Source organism: Schistocerca piceifrons, chromosome 2, assembly GCF_021461385.2.
Source record: "Schistocerca piceifrons isolate TAMUIC-IGC-003096 chromosome 2, iqSchPice1.1, whole genome shotgun sequence".
Taxonomy (NCBI): Eukaryota; Metazoa; Arthropoda; class Insecta; order Orthoptera; family Acrididae; genus Schistocerca; species Schistocerca piceifrons.
In genome coordinates, this window is record NC_060139.1 from 539,171,590 (window position 1) to 539,190,635 (window position 19,046).

The following is a 19,046-nucleotide window of genomic DNA, read 5'->3' on the forward strand; positions in this document are numbered from 1 at the left end:
TTCCGCCGTCTTACATGGCTACGAATGGAATACCATTCCTTGTAGACACGTTGGAGAACCGCCGTTGATATGGCAACTTCTTGCATCGTATGGTAATAGGTATGTCCCAGTTCTTTAATGCTATTCTGTAACGTTTTCACGTCCACCCACGCTACTGCGATGACTCCATAGAAGCAACTGGCACATCCACCCCACATATCCTCCATGACTTTCGTCAGTGATTGAGGGCCACGTGACCGCCTGGTACTAGTCATACACCAGCTCAGCGCTCCAAAGCGACCAGTGTAGTCTTTTGAGGGGGTGACCAATATTTCGCCTGCTGATCTCAGAATCGTTTCTGTTACATACTGTCAATATTTTATGGTATACTTTTGGGGAGGAATCGATCAAAACATTAAGTGATAAATGTGTTCCAATCACTTGGATTTATTTGCATATCAAAAATTAGACAATTAACAATTAAGGCTAAATCATATACAAATAATCTCATTGATACTTAATTCTTCATACACAATAAACCAGTGTCAATTTCTTAATAAACATTTAATAATGGAAACCTCTGCAAATGCAAATCTATTGAATCTAGCGTGGGGGTCGGAGGGAAAACTTAGGATGAATCACGCAAGTAGGTAATGAATATTGTGGAATTGGTTAACATAGGAAAGAACTGCAGAAAGTAACACATGGAACTATTGAAGGTAATGCGTAAAATTATTGAAGGTAATACATCACACTTGTGGATTTTGGTATCAAACTGATCATGACTTCTTAAGACAAATCTTCAGAGTCAGGCTCTGAGATTGTAAAATTATAGTTGACTTGAAATTCCCTACGTCTCACGCAGCAGCGGCTCAGTCTTAACATAGCGTAGCCGTCAGTGACCGAAGTACTGTGCCCTCAAACAGAGGTAGTCTAGCCAGTGGCCCTTTCTTGCGGCTGAGTGGTGGCTGGAGCTTGACGAATATGGTGCAGTGGCAGCAGTGCTCGAGAGACAAGACAACACGGTCTGAAGTTGACTAACAAGCAAGCAAAAGAAGTGAAATGATTCCTTTACGAGTTTGTCCGACAAGGAGACCTTGATTTGCCTCTTTTTCGATACATGCTCAACTTGACTGGCTGGGCTCTGAATCTTTGAGCTAAGACTGATCAACGTGCTCGTGAGAGAGCGTGGATCCCCTTCTCTAGGCTATGTTTTGCTTGGTTAACCAATGATTTCTTTTCTACCATGTCTCTCTCCTGAGCCAATGAGGCAGATTCCCTCTGGCTCTATCGTGCTTCTCTGCCACTCTCGAAAAAATTGGATGAACCGATGTCTGTAAGTCGTATTCCATTAAACAAAGTTCTTTTGTAACAGCTGTGAATTTGCTGGTGTCTCACAGTTTTCAAAAGCTTAGCTTGGGGCACCCTTTTCACTTGCAAGATAGTGATCTCCAGTACCGTTCCAAAAGTCGGCTTTCTGCATTTGACTGACAAATATCCCCTTGTGCTAAAAAGTCCTCCTCATTCCATCTAAAAAAAATATTTGCACGAGCAAGCTTTTGTCTATGTGCATGGTGGCACAGCTTTGGCAATGAGCACATCTCGCAGGCCTTTTCAGCAGGACTCAGCAAAGCCCTGACTGTTCTGGTGCTTGGCTGTGCACCCGTGTCGCCCGGGGCGCTTCCAAAATATTCCATTATTGCCAGCCAGCAATCAAATCTGTTTTAGGTTGCTACTGAAACTGACAATCTTCTGTACATTTAATGTCAATTCATTTCTCTCTTGTAATTAATTATTTGGGTGGAGGGTGGGTCTCTAATATGAATTTATACATGTACGAGGTTATGTATGTCGTGTGACTATTCTGAAAACTGCCCCATGACGAAGTTCATAAATATACTAAAGAGAAATCGCAAAACGTTTGAGTGCTTCAGCTGTTAATTTGTCCTTTAAGCCATTGGCCTACTGATGACTTGAATATTTTCAGGCGATTTGGATGTAACCAGAGTTATTCAGATAATGTTGCACTGTCAAAGAAAATTTGAAGCTAAACAGTCTTTCAGCACAATGCACATACTCCAAGAATTAAGATGTCATGGGTGACAGACAAAATGAAACGTATTTTTTAAATGAAAAGAATCACTCAGCCAACTCCATAGTCTTTTTCCGACCTTATTTGCAGAGTGGTTTCGAAAAGTTTGTTTCCATTGACGAGCTTTCTGAAACCAGCCTACAAATATAGTTTGATGAAAAAAAAAATTGAACCGTTTGGTCGATTATTTTCCTCAACAAAATCGATAACACAGCTGTGCAGTCAACCAAGGCACCCAGCACGTGGCATCGTATCAAGAAAAATGCAAATCCTCTTCAGCTGTTCACCACATGAAGGGAAAGTTGAAACTTCTTGTGGCTAATAGGTAAATAATGTTTTCAGTCGAAGGAGGGAAGGAAAAGTACAAGTTTACAACACCTTTTTGATGATCGGGTGGTCGAGCATTTCAGTTGCACTCTCCATAGCCTCCTAAGTAAGCTAGAAGAATCGGATCCGGTGGTTCATGTTATAGTTATTTTGCAAAAGTCAAAAATTATCCACTACCAACGGACAATATGTTTATGATCACTACTGCACAAACACAAGATGGAATCTTGAGTTCGCTCGGTGGTGTAATATTTGCCTGCACACTTCGGAAAGCAGTTTGTAGCCAAGAGTCGATGGCAGCACGAACAAGCAGAGTCCATGAGAGGAGACCAAGTGTCATAAATTCGTTTGTCGTCGTTGAGCCCGTCCGGCAGAATTTGACGGTTAACAACGTAAGTGTAGTAGCCTCAGAGAGTGCCGACGCTACCTTATATTGTATATTTTTCTTTCTCTTGGTGGAGAGAGCTGTTCCAGTAATGGTCCACTGCAGAGTAAGGGACATTTCAGGCAAATATCAGAAGAGCTGAGGGAGTCCCAACTTTAAACATTTTGGAGGCGATTTCCAGCTCCAACATTCGGCTTACAACTAAGGGAAACCTTCGTCAGAAGCTGAGGATAAGAACTATCTTTAAATAAAATCGTCCTTATCACTTAATAAATTTATTTATTAATAAGTGCTTTACCGCTGCTGACATCATCGCAACAAATTTTAAAATATGCAAGACAGTTCAGTTTCATAAACCCTAGGCTTAAGAGAGGCGTAGCCACAGGTTTTATTCAAAGTGACACTAAACAATGTTTCACAAGTTTTGGGTTTTGGTTCGATGACGGTAGTAGCTAAAATGTTGTTATATACACTGAAGTGCCAAAGAAACTTGTATAGGCAGGCGTATTCAAATACAGAGATATGTAAAGAGGCAGAATACGGCGCGGCGGTCGGCAACGCCTATATAAGACGTAAAGTGTCCGGCGCAGTTGTTAGATCGGTTACTTTTGCTACAATGTCAGGTTATTAAGATTTAAGTGAGTTCGAACGTGATGTTGTAGTCGGCGCGTGAGCCATGGGACAAAGCATCTCTGAGGCAGCGATGAACTGGAGATTTTCCCGTGCGACCATTTCACGAGTGTACCGTGAATATCAGGAATCCGGAAAAACACCAACGACGACTGAAGAGAATCGTTCAGCGTGATAGACGTGCAGCCCTTCGGTAAATTGCGGCAGATTTCAATGCTGGGCCATCAAAAATTGCCAGCGTGTCAACCACTCTACGACACACCATCGATATGGGCTTTTGGAGCCGAAGGCCCACTCGTGTACCCTTGAGACTGCACGACACAAAGCTTTACGCCTCACCTGAGCCCGTGAACACTGAACACTGGTTCGTTCATGATTGGAAACATGTTGCCTGGTTGGACGAGTCTCGTTTCAAATTGTATCGAGCGGATGGACGTGTACTGGTATGGAGACAACCTCATGAATCCGTGGACCTTGCATGCCAGCAGGGGACTGTTCAAACTGGCAAGGCCCTGTAGTGGTGTGGGGCGTGTGCAGTTCGAATGATATGGGACCCCTGATACATCTAGATACGACTCCGACAAGCGACACGTATGTAAGCATCCTGTCTGATCACCTGCATACATTCATGTTCATTGTGCACCTCGACGGTATTGGGCAATTCCAGCAGGACAATGCAACACCCCACATGTCCAGAATTGCTACAGAGTGGCTCTTCTGTGTTTAAACAGATCCGATGGCCACCAGACTCCCCAGACATGAACATTATTGAGCATACCTGCAGGATTCAGGGTGTCATATCCCTCAAACGCTACTTCAGAAATTAGTCGAGTCCATGCCACGCCGTGTTGCGGAAATTCTGCGTGCGGGCGGGGGCCCTACACTATATTAGGCAAGTGTACCCGTTTCTTTGGCTCTCCAGTGCACAAACAAATACATTAAGTAATACTGAAAAAGAATCGCAATGATCGCAGTCAGACTGAGGAAATTTATTGCTTTTGTTAATAAATATCTTTAATTTAGTTTCAGTAATTGTGAAAGTGTATTTGTTTTGAAAAGTAGCAAGGAATTCACATGTACCTTCTCATTTAATATGAGGATAACACGGTAATTAGATGATAATGACAAGTCAGAATACAATAATAACGTTTTATTAAAGGGAACTGGATTACAGTGACTGTACGTACTGCCTTCTAACTAACTTTGTATTAAATACATTTGAATTGGTGCAGGTCTTCCTCGTTTTTCTCTACGCTTTCTGTGAGTGCATGAGAATGGGAAACATGTTGGGTCTTGGACAGGCAAGGCATTGACTGATGGAAAGAAGAAAAGTTGCCGTCTTGCATTGGCACAGGCGGGCAGCCTCTGATGTTGACTTCAGGAAAGTCGCCATGCCGGAACAACCATGGGAGGTGTGAGCTATTGTGGGTTTTTGACCGAGCCCTCCCCAGCGGCCAACTTGAGGTCAGGGATGGGACTCTGTGAGCGGGAGGCACTGTCTCGTGTTCTGAAAAGTGTCCTCAGGAGATAACTATCTTACGCTTTGGAATAGGGCTTGTATAAAAATAAGAACTTAGCCTTGAGCGCAGTTTTTGTTTTCGGAGGACCTTTGATGCAAGGCTAGTTGATGGTCACGAAAACGTGTGACTGGTAAAAATGTTAATGACGTTACGGAGACGGAGCAGAAGCGTCAGCATTTTGAGAGAAGAAGGGCGAATAGAAAAGTCACTGGCATTTTGCCATGGATCTTTTTTCTTGGCGGAATTTTTGTGCGTGAAGGAATCTAGCCTTTGGTCAGCTAAGTGCTCATATTCTGCGATTGGCGGGCATCTTATGTTTTGGGGGAAGGAACAACTGGTTGTGTGTTTTAGCTAAAAAATCTAAGAGCTCACTGGGAGACAGGGAGCTATTAACATCTAGTGCACATCAGTAGCTTTCGTTCGAAAACGGAGCGCCATGCACATTTGACACGTATCTTAGCACACGAGTGGGTCCTGAGTTCATGACGACAGAAGCTCGACCCTCATATTGTAACACACAGCCACACCCACAATGGTAGCGTTCTGCAAGTCTCATGCCGATTCAATGCAGTGAGCATAAGTAGTAGTAACGGCATTATAGGGCACCTTTTGGTCCACATTTGCTCAAGTCGTTGTGATCGTCAGTCTCAAGTCCAACATTACTTTAGTAGATACGCGAGCTTCTCAGTAACTATCAAGCCAACAGTCTCTATATTCGTTTGGGTAAAAGTTTGTGAATACTTTTCAGAACGTCAGTTGCGTCTAAGGGACATGTTTCCTTGTTTGTTCAAGTAACGCTGAATATCAATACATTTATTTGGTAGAATGCACATTGGGGACATCTGTGAAGTCGACAGATATTCTCTCGGAGTCAGACACATTTAATACGAGTTTTAACCGAATAAATTCATGTGTTGCTATAAAACTTTTTTCTGTCAACACCTTCCATTCACATCAAATTTGTTACTTTGTAATTCTCCTCTTTAGGATCCATAGCTAAGGGTGTAAAATACTTGCGTTATCTGCTCCATTGTTAACAATAATTACAGCTTAATTCTTATAAGTGTCTCCGGCTCTTAATTAAATTTCCCGGTCAGGGTAATTATTTTAGATGCAAGGAGTTTTGCATTGTATGTGTACACTAGGTAAGGTCGATCACTTGCTCTACATGTACCATGTGGTTGTATCACAATTTATCTATATCGGTAACTATAGATATTTAAAGAAACAAACTCCTGTGTATGAAATACTTTAAACGCCTGCTTACTTTACAAATGAGTTAATGTGTTAAATATTTGACGTTAAGTATGTAAAACTTTTGTCATTGGAGACACAAAGCTACAATTATGTTGGTTTTATTAGTTTTGGATTATTCACCTATCGAAAAGTCAAACCAAAAATGGCAAACCAAAAAGTGATATCCCATTTATAAGTTCATGTAAGACTTTCTGGAAAATAGTGCACAATGTCAAGGCGTTTACTAAAGTGAAGGGAATCTCAATAAAGCAATAGATTTCCTTGCTAATAGAAAAGCTCCAGGTGAACATGAGATCCCTGTAGAAGTTGTTAAGAATACCAAGTCTGTGCTTCTGAAACACCTACACTCACTTAACGCAACCAGCTGAGTATGCAGAATTCGAAGCGTGTTGCTCTGTATAAACAGAAAGGAGACAGATGTCACTACAGCAGTTACCAAGGTATTTCACGGCTAAGTGTAGTCGAGGAGGCATATGCATGAGTCATTCTAATGCGATTAAAAATCCTAGCTTCCAGAATCTACCCCGAATGTGAATACGGCTTCAGACCTGGCTGATCAACAGTGGATGTGATCTTGCCTCTACGACAGCTGTGAGAGAGGTGCCATGAGGAGCAAGGGCCACTTCATATTGCCTTTATTGACGTTGTTAATGCATTTGATTTATTGAGCAGAAATGGGCTCTTCAAGTTGCTGCAGAAGACTGAATGACCACCTAAACTACTACAAATAGCTCTTTTTTTCACGAGAAAAGTCAAGCAAAAATCTGCTTCAACGGTAAAACGTCGGTAGCTTTCCCTGTTAATAGCGGTGTAAAGCAGAGGTGTGTGTCCGTTCGCACTCTGTTTGGGGTCTACTTTTCCCTTCTGCTCACATTTGGATACAGTAAGTGAAAAAAATTTTTCTTTCATTATTTTGCGGTGGGTGTCAGCGAGAATAAGTTTCGTAGAGGTTTGAAATCATGAGTAAAGTTTGTTGGGAGTCGATAAGAGCTCATATTCTCAAGTATTGGATGGTTGTAGCCTGCGTAGTTCGCACCCCATGAGCTACACTGCCTCCAGATATAGGCCTATAGGCAGTTCCTAGCTTTAATATTTGACTTACTGTGTTAAAACTTCAACGTGTGATTAGACCCCTTAATGCGCAGATTATGACAGCATTTTAAATTTTTAAATTCAGTCAATAAATATACGAAATACTGAAAATCTCATTTTTGGTGCTCCTGAAAGCCGTTAGACAGGCAACCTGCAAATGGGATCAGGTGACTGTTTAATCGTTTAGTAATGTAATGGATGTCGCTACTGAAGTCCGTGTCGTGTCGCCCACCCCCTTCCCGTCTCCCCCCCCCCCCCCCCCCTCTCCCACCCTTTCATTTATAGCAGGTTGGAGTTTGGCCCGTGACGGCGTCGCCTTGTCCTTACGTGAAGACATGACACCCTCTGAGAAGAGACCATTCCCAGCTGCATACGTATTGGGAGGTTGTAATTAAGATGACGGTATTCCGAGTGCCACAGCCCGGGCTGTATACATCGCAGGATGCTGAAACATGCACTCACAAAGTAGGTACGCTGAAAAAAAAAATAGTTCCACTTTCTGACACCAGTTGAAAAAATGGTGCTGTAAGCAACCGGAATATGGTATGGGTACAAAAAAAACGGGGGATGGGACGATGAAACACATTATGACAGTGGTTCTGGCACGTTTATTAGGATATGGTCAAAACTTACAACACTTGTTTAATATGCTCTCTCGAATCAGCAACACGCTACATTTGTAATAGGCATGATTGGTAGTTGCTCGCAGGTTATCCATAGTAATCAGAGTGATATGCCTTTATGTGCTATCCTTAATATCACGAAGAGTTCGGATACATCCCTGATAGATACAATCTTTCAGATATCCCTACAATCAGAAGTTGCATGGATTTAGGACAGCGGGAATATGGAACGCCCCAAATCTTGACATATCCTAGGGATGGTACGGTCGTTAGCAAAGGTTATTCAAAGCAAATCTTCCACCTGGCAAGTGACATGTGGAAGCGCCCCAATTTGCGTGAAAATAATTGTGTGAACACAGCTGCGGTTTTGCAAACTAGAACCACGTGTTGCACAAGGACGTCCTCATAACCTCCAGATGTCTCTACACACTTAATATGTTCATGTGGTATCATGTCCTTCGAAGGGAAAGGACGAGAATGAAGGAGATTGTGAAATCACACCACACAGTCACACTAGTCGAGTCCAGAGGACATTCATGCACAATGTGTGTCATTCACACCACTGTGGAGAGTAAAATTTGCCCTGTTTGGCCGCTTGTCATCATCTCCATGCGCGTCAAAAAATGAAGGACAAAGTTATGCCGTTGTAACCTATCTTGGACTCCATTTGGTGCCCATTCTTAATTTTATAGGGATACCAGTGTAAAATGTGCTGCAAGATATTTTGAGCTGTAAACGAGGGAAGAGACAACCCACATGACAAAGTTCGAGCACTGGCTACAGAATGCGGCATTGTGCTGCATGGTCAGTTATAGCTACAGTAACTTCATCAACAACTGCCCTCGGAATGGGCCGCCTCCCTCTCCCTGATGCGCCAACTAGTTCACCTGTTTCTACAAATTTCATATCATATTGATTAGCTTATTTATTGACATGGGGCCTGTTCTCAGGTATTTCTGCCAGAGATGTTCCCGCAATGCAGCATTGCTATTGCCGTCATTCTCATAAATCATAGTTACCAGCATTTCATAGTTTCTTTTCTAAATAGTAATTGCGTTTCGTACGGAAAACTTCAACCTTCTTAACCCCTCATAAAGGTGGAAGGAGTATATAGAGGGTCTATACAAGGGCGATGTACTTCAGGACAATATTATAGAAATGCAAGAGGAGGTAGATGAAGATGAAATGGGAGATATGATACTGAGTGAAGAGTTTGACAGAGCACTGAAAGAGCTGAGTCGAAACAAGGCCGCGGGAGTAGACAACATTCCATTAGAACTACTGATGACCTTGGGAGAGCCAGTCCTGACAAAACTCTACCATCTGGTAAGCAAGATGTATGACACAGGCGAAATACCGTCAGACTTCAAGAAGAATATAATAATTCTAATCCCAAAGAAAGCAGTTTAATAAGTCACAGCTGCAAAATACTAACCCGAATTCTTTACAGACGAATGGAGAAACTGGTAGAAGCCGACCTCGGGGAAGATCAGTTTGGATTGCGTAGAAATGTTGGAACACGTGAGGCAATACTGACGACTTATCTTAGAAGAAAGATTAAGGAAAGGCAAACCTACGTTTCTAGCATTTGTAAACTTAGAGAAAGCTTTTGACAATGTTGACTGGAATACTCTCTTTCAAATTCTAAAGGTGGCAGGGGTAAAACACAGGTAGCGAAAGGCTATTTACAATTTGTACAGAAACCAGATGGCAGTTATAAGAGTCGAGGGTCACGAAAGGGAAGCAGTGACTGGGAAGAGAGTGAGAGAGGGTTGTAGCCTCTCCCCGATGTTATTCAATCTGTATATTGAGCAAGCAGTAAAAGAAACAAAAGAAAAATTTGGTGTAGGTATTAAAATCCATGGAGAAGAAATAAAAACTTTGAGATGTGCCGATGACATTGTAATTCTGTCAGAGACAGCAAAGGACTTGGAAGAGCAGTTGAACGGAATGGACAGTGTCTTGAAAGGAGAATATAAGATGAACATCAACAAAAGCAAAACGAGGATAATGGAATGTAGTCGAATTAAGTCGGGTGATGCTGAGGGAATTAGATTAGGAAATGAGACACTTAAAGTAGTAAATGAGTTTTGCTATTTGGGGAGCAAAATAACTGATAATGGTGAAGGAGAGAGGATATAAAATGTAGACTGGCAATGGCAAGCAAAGCGTTTCCGAAGAAGAGAAATTTGTTAACATCGAGTATAGATTTAAGTGTCAGGAAGTCATTTCTGAAAGTATTTGTATGGAGTGTAGCCATGTATGGAAGTGAAACATGGACGATAAATAGTTTGGACAAAAAGAGAATAGAAGCTTTCGAAATGTGGTGCTTCAGAAGAATGCTGAAGATTAGATGGGTAGATCACATAACTTATGAGAAGGTATTAAATAGAATTGGGGAGAAGAGGAGTTTGTGGCACAACTTGACAAGAAGAAGTGACCGGTTGGTAGGACATGTGCTGAGGCATCAGGGGATCACAAATTTAGCATTGGAGGGCAGTGTGGAGGGTAGAAATCGTAGAGGGAGACCAAGAGATGAATACACTAAGCAGAATTAGAAGGATGTAGGTTGCAGCAAGTACTGGGAGATGAAGAAGCTTGCACAGGATAGAGTAGCATGGAGAGCTGCATCAAACCAGTCTCAGGACTGAACACGACAACAACAACAGTCCCTCACACCATCAGTCACTTCACTTAAGAAATCAACACAAACTTCCAAACAAAAAACAGCATAATCGCGTCAAAACAGGAAACATTTCATTTTCTGACTGCTTACAAAAATGGTTCAAATGGCTCTGAGCACTATGGGACTTAACATCTTAGGTCATCAGTCCTTTAGACTTCGAACTACTTAAACCTAACTAACCTAAGGACATCACACACATCCATGCCCGAGGCAGGATTCGAACCTGCGACCGTAGAGGTCGCGCGGTTCCAGACTGTAGCGCCTAGAACCTCTCGGCCACTCCGGCCGGCGACTGCGTACAGCGGCATGTTTTCATCTGGTAGCAGAAAGTGCAACTACTATTTTATACAGGATACTCCACGAGCGCACCGATTAATGAACGGAATTAGGAGGTTTAAGAGTCCTGTGCTGTTATACAGTGCGCACTCCAGCACGTGGAACACCCTCAGTTGAATTATAGCCACCCAGTGTCTCTGGTAAGGCTGTATTGATAGCGCTACCGATACGAGAATCGACAACTGTGAACAATAAAACTAATGCGATGTTAGTTGTAATTGACGTAGTTGTGGAGACCATTTCCTAATTTCCCTCGCAAAAGGCAATATTGCACATTACGGAGTTGGAGTTCAAACCGATTCTATGGCTTTTATCGCGCGACGAGCGTCAGAGCGAGCTAAAGGAGTTTAAGAGGCGTCCGGAGGTGTGCATACAGTCACGTTATCTGCTCTCCACTCGTGAATGCAGCAGGCAGCGGGCCGACCAGTAACAGAACCCGGCGCCGTGCATCGTACAGTAACTCGGGCAATATACGTTCCTGCAGATGCACACGAGCGCGCCGAGATACCCCTAGCTACGGCTCTCGATTACGGCCCATATGAAACCGATGGGAACCGCTCCAAGCGATGCAGGGGCGGAGGGCGAGTAACGCCCTCTGTGGCGGGAGCATTGGTCTGCGGAGCGGAGTGTTAACGTGGAGGCCCGAGCACACAAAGGAGGCGGCGGACTGGCGCCGGGCTGTCGCGCCTCCATTAGCGCCGTCCCCGCCGCCCCCACCGGCCCCCGCCGCCGCCAGATCGCGTTACCGGACGGGCCGTCGCGACGGGCGGCCGCCGCTCTATCCCTGCCCAGGGGGGCTCAGGCACGTGGCGCGCGCCTGTCCTTCACACTCCAGACACACAAAGAGACGGAAGGGCTCGCCGTTGTTTGATTACACGATTTGCCAGGCACTCAATGGAAGCATGTAAATCCATCAAAGCGTTAGGAGGAAGCGTACGAACAGATTTTAAAGTGAAAGGACCTAGAGTCATTCGAAGAATGAGATTCATTGGCAGAACTCTCAGGAAGTGTGGCCCTCCTGCATCTAATCTGTCAGTTCAGAAGGGTCCGAGAGTGGATTAATGGTTCAAATGGCTCTGAGCACTATGCGACTTAACTTCTGGGGTCATCAGTCGCCTAGAAGTTAGAACTAATTAAACCTAACTAACCTAAGGACATCACATACATCCATGCCCGAGGCAGGATTCGAGCCTGCGACCGTAGCGGTCACGCGGTTCCAGACTGAAGCGCCTTTAACCGCACGGCCACACCGGCCGGCAGTGGATTAATAAATATATATAACTGAATTATCCGTCGGCGCCTGTCAGAACATGATACTATTAACTAGGAATGGGGTGATCAACATTTTCTCGTGTTATAAGGGAGACGACCAATTAAGAAAAAAAAAAAAGTTCAAATGTGTGTGAAATCTTATGGGACGTAACTGCTAAGGTCATCAGTCCCTAAGATAACACACTACTTAACCTAAATTATCCTAAGGACAAACACACACACCCATGCCCGAGGGAGGACTCGAACCTCCGCCGGGACCAGCCGCACAGTCCATGACTGCAGCGCCTTAGACCTGACCAATTTTCGACGATGACTGTAAATGTGATTTAAGAGAGAACTGGTCGCAATCAGTTTCAATTCCTTAACTACATCGCCTTTTCTTGGAATGGGTGACGGTGTCATATTTTGGGGTAACTCCACAAGGAGAGAGAAAGTTTTTAGTGTGTGATAGACTCACGTTTCACACCTGCCAGAACTCCATCACTTTTACGTGTACGGAATGAAAAATGAATATAATTTCATCTAAATAAGCAATTTATTTATCTGTATATAATACACAAAATACATAAAATTTAACGAATTTGTACATATGTATTATGTGCAGCCTACAAGTACTTGTTTACATCTACAAATTGCAGCTCTGGAATACATCTTTCCATGATTTATTTCCACAATCCATACTTCTATAGGTGATTTTATATTTGACAATACACTCCGTCTTCAGGCCACGAGTGGCCTACCGGGACCATCCGACTGCCGTGTCATCCTCAGTGGAGGATGGTATTCTTGACCGAAGCCGCTACTATTCGGTCGAGTAGCTCCTCAATTGGCATCACGAGGCTGAGTGCACCCCGAAAAATGGCAACAGCGCATGGCGGCCTGGATGGTCACCCATCCAAGTGCCGACCACGCCCGACATCGCTTAACTTCGGTGATCTCACGGGAACCAGTATTTGACAATACAAACAAATTATATTTGACAATACAAAAAAATTATATTTGACAATACAAACTATTGCTAGCTCACCTACAACGTTTTAATGTCCCTACTGCCATTACCAAACTACCAATAGTACTCCACGAGATTATTATTTATAACACTGATCACTGTCGAAAAGTGCGGGAGGAACAGGCGACCAGTGAGGAGGGTACCAGGGTTTTTATGAAAACAAATCTTGTAATACGGGAGACAATGGCAAATACAGGGCAATTTGGCACCATAAATAGCAAATACTTACTAAAATTCTACTAATATTATATATAACACAGGTAAAATGATTTGCAACTTACACTAGTGTTATTTGTGCAGAAGATAAAAAAAATTACGTAAAGTGATCCATTACATTTTTTTAATACAGAACTAATTAAATTAGCTAAAAAAGGAGAAACAAAATTTTAATGTATTTAACGAGTACAGAAGAACCATAGCTACAGGTACGGTAGAACCTGCAAGCCTTCAGCATCCACACAACCAAAGACATGCAGCTTGCCATTCGATGGTGCATCGAGTCATATTCGTTCTTTTATCTCAGTCAACTTTTCAAACAGAACTACAGACCATCAAACATGGATAAAGGTCTGCCCTACTTTATGATATACTGCGAAAAAAGAATATGCGTAAAATTACACCACTTCTGTACGCTGTCCAAGAGCAGTTACTCAGTAAAAATGGTTAAAATGGCTCTGAGCACCATGGGGCTTAACATCTGAGGTCATCAGTCCCCTAGAACTTAGAACTACTTAAACCTAACTAACCTAAAGACATCACACACATCCATGCCCGAGGCAGGATTCGAACCTGCAACCGTAGCAGTCGCGCGTTTCCGGACTGAAGCGCCTAGAAGGTTATTCAGTAGTTACAAAAACTGGTACGCAATCACGTATACTGCCAACGTTTCAGATAATACTGCAAAAATTTGATCTGAATTTCATAATAGTAATAACATATCAAAATTTGTATACAACAGTAAAGACAAATTGCAATCCTTGGCATAGAGTGCTGTGTATAAAGTCACATGAAAGCAAGTGTGAAAAGGGATACAGCGTGTAACTGAAATCCCTTTACAGACTACAAGGACAGGTGCCTTATATCGAGACAAGAAACACTGTCCCGTAAACACGGGCTCTAAACGCATACCTTAAGAACTAAGAGCACTGTTTCGTCTTCGATTCTGTGAAACAAATCTCTTCTACCGCAAACCCTTTGCTTTCCATAATTTGGGAGATGGTAGTATGGGCCAAAATAAGAAAAAAATCCATTAAACATGGGCTCTAAGACGCATGCATTAAGAGCTATGAACACTTTTTAAATTGAAGAGGTGTGTTTCACAGCAGCGAAGATGAGCAAGTGCTCATAGCTCTTAACGTATGAATTTTAGAACCCATATTTGTTGGACTTTTTACTGGGGGACTGATGACCTCAGATGTTAAGCCCCATGGTGCTCAGAGCCATTTTAACCATTTTTACTGAGTAACTGCTCTTGGACAGCGTACAGAAGTGGTGTAATTTTACGCATATTCTTTTTTCGCAGTATATTATAAAGTAGGGCAGACCTTTATCCATGTTTGATGGTCTGTAGTTCTTACTACACTATCTTCTCCCAAAATATGGAATGCAAAGAGCTTGCAATAGAAAAGATGTGTTCAACGCTATTGGAGATGAACATGTGCTCATAGCTCTCAATTTGTGCCGTTTAGAGTCCATTTTTACTATACTTGTTTCTTGTTTTGGTGTAAGAAACCTGTCCTCAAAGTCTGAAAAAGGAATTTACTTACACTCTGTATTTTGTATTGTATTGTATTGTATTGAACTGGGACCTAGAAACGACGAAGAGGCTTCGTCCCCGCCATAGCCCTCAGTGGTTCACAACCCCACAACAGGCTACAGCAGTCCACTCACCCAACCGCCGCCGCGCACTGAACCCAGGGTTATTGTGCGGTTCGACCCCAAGTGGACCCCCCGGGAACGTCTCACACCAGACGAGTGTAACCCCAATGTTTGCGTTGGGGAGTAATTATGGTGTACGCGTTCTTGGAGAAAGTATTTACGCAGCAATCACCGACATTAACTGAGGCGGAATAAGGGGAACCAGTCCGCTAGAAAACCGCCTTAAAAACCATCCACAGACTGGCCGACACACCGGACCTCGACACTAATCCGCCGGGCGGATTCGTACTGGGGACCGGCACGCCTTCCCGCCCGAAAAGCAGTGCGTTAGACCGAACGGCAAACCGGGCGGGCTTACACTCTGTATACTGGTCAGACAGAGTTGTGGCATTACGTTATCTGAATGTGAGTGAAGCTAAGGTTGAGGAAGGAAGATTCCACCTTTCCCGATCATATTTAACAGAAAATCATTCCTACGATATAGAATGTGAAATTTTTCATTCTGTTAAGGAAAGCAGAAAGATGGATCTCGTGGAAATAGGATACTGTAAATCAACAGATATATTACACAGAAAGCCAGCTTAGTATTAAATGATCAGACTTAATTTCATTTTTGCGCTTCGTTAAATTAATTTTTCATTACAAATACCAGTTTCAAATTGTATATTCCACTTATTTCTCATCAGTTGTTGAATGTATTTCCACAAAAGGAGTTTATTGCTCCCTTTTATAGTTAATATAATTGTGTCCATCTGACAAAAAAAAATGTAGCGTTTTCCTATGTGAACACTCTAGTGTTTTTTGTATTTTCTGTACAAATAACATCTGTGTGAGCAGCACATCATTTTCCTGTGTTTGCGACATTGTACATTCAGTTATCCCCTGAAGTTGGCTCAAGAAGCCGAAAGCCGTTTCGTTTGCAGATCACTAGGAAGTTTTTCCCATTTAAGTAGAGGAAAATTAAGGTAGTGATTTTAATGCATCACGTGTTCTACACAGTTCCGCCACTCACACCCCCTCCTTCAATACAACCTACAGCTCGTTCGTACAACCATATGAAACTGTCAGAAAAGTCCCTCTTTGTGATATTGTTAAAGTCGCACCTCACACTTGCTCGAATGGCCCGTTATGTCATCACAGCATTGATCCTTAATATGAATTTTTGCATTTTGTCGTTTTGTTGTATGTCCGTATTAATAACAGCAAGTCTCGTCAGTCGATGATTTTTTTTCCAGACAAGAATTTCCCGTGTTTTTCATTTCAAACTAGTCTCGGCAGGTGTCCATGGCGCGTTGCTTTCTCTTTCCGCGAGTCAAGATGTGCGGGAGAAACTTTGCACACATTTTTTTTTCTTCTTCAAAATATTCTGGATAATGTCTTGATTACTTAATTTAAAGATGTTGCTGCTTTGCGATTTGTGAAACAACAATGATGATACACTACGGTGGCAAGTCCACTGCGTAATACTACCTGCCCATAACCCATTTTGGAATGCACATCTGTTACTGCACTGACGTCGTTTATGCTCCAGGAAAAAAATAGTCTAGAAACTTTTTGTGTGGACAATGTATACTGCCTTCCATTTCTGATAAACTTTTTCATTATTTTCATTAGACTGTTTCTGTACCTCAATGACTTCGCAACTACTACCCTCGAAACATTTGTGTGTCTTATAAGATTCTTTTATATGAGCTAATTGATTCTGCATGAGAGGAAAAGTTATATATATATATATATATATATATATATATATATATATACACTCCTGGAAATGGAAAAAAGAACACATTGACATCGGTGTGTCAGACCCACCATACTTGCTCCGGACACTGCGAGAGGGCTGTACAAGCAATGATCACACGCACGGCACAGCGGACACACCAGGAACCGCGGTGTTGGCCGTCGAATGGCGCTAGCTGCGCAGCATTTGTGCACCGCCGCCGTCAGTGTCAGCCACTTGGCCGTGGCATACGGAGCTCCATCGCAGTGTTTAACACTGGTAGCATGCCGCGACAGCGTGGACGTGAACCGTATGTGCAGTTGACGGACTTTGAGCGAGGGCGTATAGTGGGCATGCGGGAGGCCGGGTGGACGTACCGCCGAATTGCTCAACACGTGGGGCGTGAGGTTTCCACAGTACATCGATGTTGTCGCCAGTGGTCGGCGGAAGGTGCACGTGCCCGTCGACCTGGGACCGGACCGCAGCGACGCACGCATGCACGCCAAGACCGTAGGATCCTACGCAGTGCCGTAGGGGACCGCACCGCCACTTCCCAGCAAATTAGGGACACTGTTGCTCCTGGGGTATCGGCGAGGACCATTCGCAACCGTCTCCATGAAGCTGGGCTACGGTCCCGCACACCGTTAGGCCGTCTTCCGCTCACGCCCCAACATCGTGCAGCCCGCCTCCAGTGGTGTCGCGACAGGCGTGAATGGAGGGACGAATGGAGACGTGTCGTCTTCAGCGATGAGAGTCGCTTCTGCCTTGGTGCCAATGATGGTCGTATGCGTGTTTGGCGCCGTGCAGGTGAGTGCCACAAGCAGGACTGCATAAGACCGAGGCACACAGGGCCAACACCCGGTATCATGGTGTGGGGAGCGATCTCCTACACTGGCCGTACACCACTGGTGATCGTCGAGGGGACACTGAATAGTGCACGGTACATCCAAACCGTCATCGAACCCCTCGTTCTACCATTCCTAGATCGGCAAGGGAACTTGCTGTTCCAACAGGACAATGCACGTCCGCATGTATCCCGTGCCACCCAACGTGCTCTAGAAGGTGTAAGTCAACTACCCTGGCCAGCAAGATCTCCGGATCTGTCCCCCATTGAGCATGTTTGGGACTGGATGAAGCGTCGTCTCACGCGGTCTGCACGTCCAGCACGAACGCTGGTCCAACTGAGGCGCCAGGTGGATATGGCATGGCAAGCCGTTCCACAGGACTACATCCAGCATCTCTACGATCGTCTCCATGGGAGAATAGCAGCCTGCATTGCTGCAAAAGGTGGATATACACTGTACTAGTGCCGACATTGTGCATGCTCTGTTGCCTGTGTCTATGTGCCTGTGGTTCTGTCAGTGTGATCATGTGATGTATCTGACCCCAGGAATGTGTCAATAAAGTTTCTCCTTCCTGGGACAATGAATTCACGGTGTTCTTATTTCAATATATCATTCAACCTAGTCACAATTCCTTTGTACACATTTGCGTCTTCGTTGAACGTGGACGCAGGTATCAAAACCAATCTGGAAATTTTTTAAAAAAGTTACTCTTCTTGAGTAAAGCTTCTTTTAAAGCTGTTTTAACTTCATCTAAGAAGAAAGTGCATGTGGACTGTGTAATGGACACTAGAAACGTATGGCTTTGGGTGGAAAACTTGTAACGGAAAAATTGATATTATAGTTTACAGTGTAGCGATTGGCCGACATCATCGGTAACACATACCGCTCGAGGATGTGCTCATGAAGTGATTCGAGGAAACAGAAACGTTAGAGCTCATAATCAACATCATTCGATGAAAAATGCGTCAAGAAGCAAACCATGAATTTTTCCAAAGTGGTTTTGAACACTAGCTCAAACAATGGCGCAGGCGTGTACAAAAGAATGACGACTGTGTTGAACCGTTGTGTTATACTGCGCATAGGACAGTTCAGGCTATGATCTGTACTAATTACGCTGTTATATAAGGTCTATAATAATTAATAACGTAAACGCATGCAGTTGAAAGTACACGATACTAGAAGCAAAAAAATCTCAAAAACATAGGGTCGCCGGCCGGTGTGGCCGTGCGGTTCTAGGCGCTTCAGTCTGGAACCACGTGACCGCTACGGTCGCAGGTTCGAATCCTGCCTTGGGCATGGATGTGTGTGATGTCCTTAGGTTAGTTAGGTTTAAGTAGTTCGAAGTTCTAGGGGACTGATGACCTCAGATGTTAAGTTCCATAGTGCTCAGAGCCA